Consider the following 4862-nt stretch of genomic DNA (forward strand, 5'->3'; position numbering starts at 1 on the left):
AAATCGAGCGGAAAACCCGCGATTGGCCAGGTGGAGGAAGCGAATGCAAGCGAGGGCGATGCGGTGTGGTCGGCAGTAATGTCGGTGGCAGTGGTGTAAAGATGAACTAAAAGGAAACCTAACTATTATAATAAACCACAGCGCAGGAACATTTAAACCATTAGACGGTTTAAAGCAGTAACCGTTAGACTAGGTGAAAGGGCTATCTATAAAACACGTACTTACCGAGATAACTAATCTATAGGAACCTGAATGGTGTGCTGTGAATTTCCATAACCGTAACAATATGTATTTGTATATTGTAATCAGTAAAAAAAAAGTGTGGTCGATAAAAACATTAGAAAGGAAATAACTTGCACAGTTTCCAGGATCTTTTCACTTCATTCTTGAGGTCTTGGTATTTGGTCATTTTCTTGATTTCTGCATCGTTTAGTCCAAAATCACTGCTATTAACACCTCAATAAGCAATGCCTTCTTCTCTTTTTTGTCCCTAAGTATGATGATATTTGGTCGCAATGCTTTGTTTTCGATGTTCAAGCTCAATGGGATAATAAGGTCGTACGTGAGCGGTCGGTCCTTCCATGCTTTCAGTGATTACTTTTGGTTCATTTTCCCACAAATTTTCTGGAATTGGAATGTCAAAGTTTTGGCAGATGTGCCAGCAGATTACTTTACAAACTCTGTTATGTCATCGTGTGTACAGCTGTTCTGACACGTTTTTTTTCTTCGTGTTCGGTCATTAAGCGTCATATCATTTTCTTTGCTCACCCCACCTCCACCCCTCACCAGTCTTTTTTTTGTTTTGTTTTTCTCCTCCCCCCCACCCCCACCCCACCCTTCTCTCACTCTGCTCCCCCTCCTAATACAATGCAGCCCTCTCCTCCCACCCCTCTGTCACTCTCTCACTGTCTGTCTGTGTGTCTCTGTCTCTCTCTCTGTCTCTCTCTGTCTCTCTCTGTCTCTCTCTGTCTCTCTCTGTCTCTGTCTCTCTCTGTCTCTCTCTGTCTCTCTCTGTCTCTCTCTGTCTCTCTCTGTCTCTCTCTGTCTCTCTCTGTCACTCTCTGTCACTCTCTCACTCTCTCTCACTCTCTGTCACTCTCTCACTCTCTCACTCTCTCACTCTCTCACTCTCTCACTCTCTCACTCTCTCACTCTCTCACTCTCTGTCAAATGTTAGTCTGTTGGCACACATTGCCCTCTCTATCCCTCCCTTCCACTCTCTCTCTCCCTCTCTGGTGCTTTGCCCAAGGGAAGGTTCAGTGCTGCCCAATCAACTCCATAGCAATAATTACCATGGATCATTTCCTTTAACTTCCCAGGGATAATCAGCACAGGAACAAATTATAATAATCCAAGATGCTGGCGATTGCTCGCTTGATCTTTGCGAAGAACACCATGGGATCTTTAACGTCCAACTAATACCAGTAGATGGAACGACTTTTTATCGTCCATCCGAGGAAAATACCTTGTGATGAAACTCCTTCCCCTCAAAGCATAAATCGGAAAGTTTATAATCTGGCAGAGAATCGAATCCAGATTACACAGCTTCAAGGTAAGTGTATTCTACCTTTCAACCAACCATCCTGTAGAACCTCTGAACCATTCTGTGGGAAAGGTGCAGTGCCATTACTGACTGTATGTAAAATAATCATTTACAACTACTACTACTCTCATGGGCCCAATGGATCCCTTCTTATTGGGTCAGTCACACGAGTTTTCTCTCAACATCTGTCCATCTGTATATATTGTTGTGGTTACCAAATTCGCAAACCACCATTCAGGTCCCTTAGGTGAGGTATCTCGGTAAGTACATGTGTAGTTAGGTCCAAACCCGTTGTCTAGTGGGAATACATGTCATTTATGCGTGCTGCGACTCTTCAGGATAGCCGTTTTTCTTTTACTATCTTTATTTTGGACCAACCGCCATGATTACAACCACAACCACCGCTTCACCACAACCGCCACGACCTTCACGTCACACCTCGCAACCGTAGCATCGCCACCGTTCTTGCCCCGCTGTGGGTACCGGTGTTGGACTCGTGCAGGGCGCGCGTCGAACAGCGTGTACAAAATCACGGATTTTGTGCTTCAAAAACGGATCAAAAACGACACACGCCCACTTTTTGCCGTCCAATCGGTGAGCGAGGGGCGATTTGGCCCCGCCTCCAGGACGATCGATATATGCAAATTTGTGGATCAAAAAGCCTTCACGCCCACTTTTTCTCGGGCCAATGGGGAGCGAGGTGAAAGGTCAAAGGGAGGGGGTCAAAGGCGAAGCTACGGGGGGATAAAAGGACCGTGTTCGTCAGTCAGAGGAGTCGAGAGTCGGAGAGTCCAGAGGCGGAGAGTAGTAGAGTAGTAGAGTAGTAGAGTAGGAGAGTCGAAGAGTCGAGAGGGAACAGAGAGTCAAGACTTCGTGGGCGGTGGAGTTGGCAAGAAGGAGCTGGTCGTCGTGTGCGTTGGAGTCGGAACGGAGGGGTCGGAGCTGTGGAGAGGCGGCGAGGGCAGACGAGGGGGTGCTCGCGTCGTGCAGGGAGCTGCACCCCAGGGAGGCCGACAGCGCGACCTGGCCGAGGTGGAGACGCTCGTCGCGGGACAATAAGAATCCTCTATACCCCGAGCATCAGCAACCCCCTCCTGTTTCCCCCCGCGCTGAGATAGTGCGACCAAGGGGGCCCCTTTCCCACCCCCTACCAGACACTGTCCGCGAGGCCCGCGGAGTTGAGGCACCATTGCCGCTCCGCGTCTCATCACCAGACGGGTAGGCCCGACCCGGTCTCGGCCTCAGGCCCGCCTCATCCTTGAGGGTATTCTTTCCTTGGTTTTGGGTATGTGTTGTCGGCGCCGTCTGTGAAGTAAAATTGTTTAAGTGTTGCCGTGTGCTCGGTATTCGGTATTAGCTCTGCATTGTGTTTTCGCTTTTACATTTGCTTTTTGTGTAAATTGCATTGTGTCTTTTCTGTGTGCTTTTGGTGGAATTGTATGTGTGCTTTCCGTTCGTCGCGAATAAATGTGCTTTGTGTTGAACTGTTTCCCGCTTCGCTTCGTCATTTCTTTCATTGAATCCTCATCTTGCTTCACGTAAAGGGTTGGTAGTGGGCTGAATACGCCCGATAATTAATCGAACCGTCGAGGTCGACGAATAACACCGCTCGGTTATCCCGATAGTACGGAACGGGTCGCTTAAGTGGCCCGTGTCCGAAGTCGACCTGCGGCGAGGTGCGATCGCCCGGTCTACCCTCCGCGTGGGTACTTAGGTAGGTCGAATTTGGCGAGCAACCCTATCCCACGCGGGGGCTGATTGGCTCGATCGCGGTGAGACCGAAAGGTCCACCCGTGACTGGTTCCCGGCGTTAGTCCGAGAGGGTCACGACTGGATTGTCCGTCCGGTGGGCGACGTGCCGCGATTCGAGTTACGTGGCCGTCAGCACGCCGGCGGGCGCGAATCCGCAACACTGGTGTCAGGTCGTGCGATACAAATTCATCGCCCTCTTCGCGGCACTGGTATCGGAGAACAGGAAAACGGGCTCTCCTGTCTCCAATTAAATTCACGGGAATCGGTCCAGGGGTGAGAGAAGCGACCCCCGATTCCCTCCAAATTACGAGCGAGCTAAATTAACCCTTCACGAGAAGCAAGATGGCGTCTCAAGGCGAGCGGGAGCCGGGGGTATTAGAAATGTATATGTGTAATAATGTAGAGTCCATGGTCCACGATGGAATCCCCGTGCAGGAAATGTTGATTGTGCAGGAACACGGACTCGCCCAACTGAACCCAGGGCCCGAGGTGGGTGCGGCAGCGGCCGCGGTGTATGACACCTCCCCCCCCCCTCTCCACCAAGACCCTTCCCCAACCCCTGCCGAAACGGCTCACTCAAGCGCACCCGACATGGCCCAGTTATGCGCCATGCTGGCGGCAATGACAAATGAAATGAAAAACGAAATGAAAGGCATGAACAAACAAATGATCGAAAGAATGGATGCGAATACACAACAAATGAACGGAATGGAAACAAACATGAAGGAAGAAACGAAAAAGCTCCGGGGGGAGACGCAGAACATGGGCCGATGCCTGCAGGCGGGCATGAAGGCCGTTAGCAGGGAACTTAGAATGGCGACTCCACGTGTGGGAGCAAACGAGCTGGAAGGGGGTGCAACGGCTGACAGGCCCGCGGTGGAGGCGGGTAAAAAAATAATTCGGGGGGCGTGTTCGGCGAGGGTCGTGACAGAGGAATCGACGGTGACCGAAAGGGAAAAATTAAATGGGGAGACCAAAACGTGTGAGACGAGACACGAAATGACGACAACGGAAATAATAGTTGAGACAAGAGAGGTAAAGGGTGAAGAGTTGGCAGAGACACGGGAGATAGAAAAAATAGAGGAAAGACTACACGAGGAAGACGGGGTAAGTGACGCACACACACACACAGAGGTAGTGGAGGATAATGGGGGTGAGCTGGCGGACTGGGTGGAGACCCAGTGCGAGCACCTGGATGACCTCCTCCAGGAACGAGGGGAGGGAGTATGCCCCCTTGAGGCGAGTCACGACCAGGTGAGTTCGGTCGTGCTTTGCGAGGTTGAGAGGACGGGTGCTGTGGACGGGTGCACGGAGAGCTTGGGGGGTATAGAGGCCCCGGAGACCCTTGTGGGGACACGAATCCCCAGTGTGGTTGTCCCTGTGTGTGTGGTGCAAGGTGTGAGTGCCCCCGCGTGTGTGAGTGAGGGACGGTGTGTGGATGAGGGACCGCGGGTGAGTTCCCCCGCGTGTGTGGGTGAGGCACCGTGTGTGAGTGAGGCCGTGTGTGTGGACGAAACGGCCAGTATGAGTGAGGCACCGCGGGTGAGTGCCCCCGCGTGTGTGAGTG

The sequence above is a fragment of the Eptatretus burgeri genome, chromosome 7, assembly GCF_056783735.1.
Source record: "Eptatretus burgeri isolate ZD-2024b chromosome 7, Ebu_testis_v1, whole genome shotgun sequence".
Taxonomy (NCBI): Eukaryota; Metazoa; Chordata; class Myxini; order Myxiniformes; family Myxinidae; genus Eptatretus; species Eptatretus burgeri.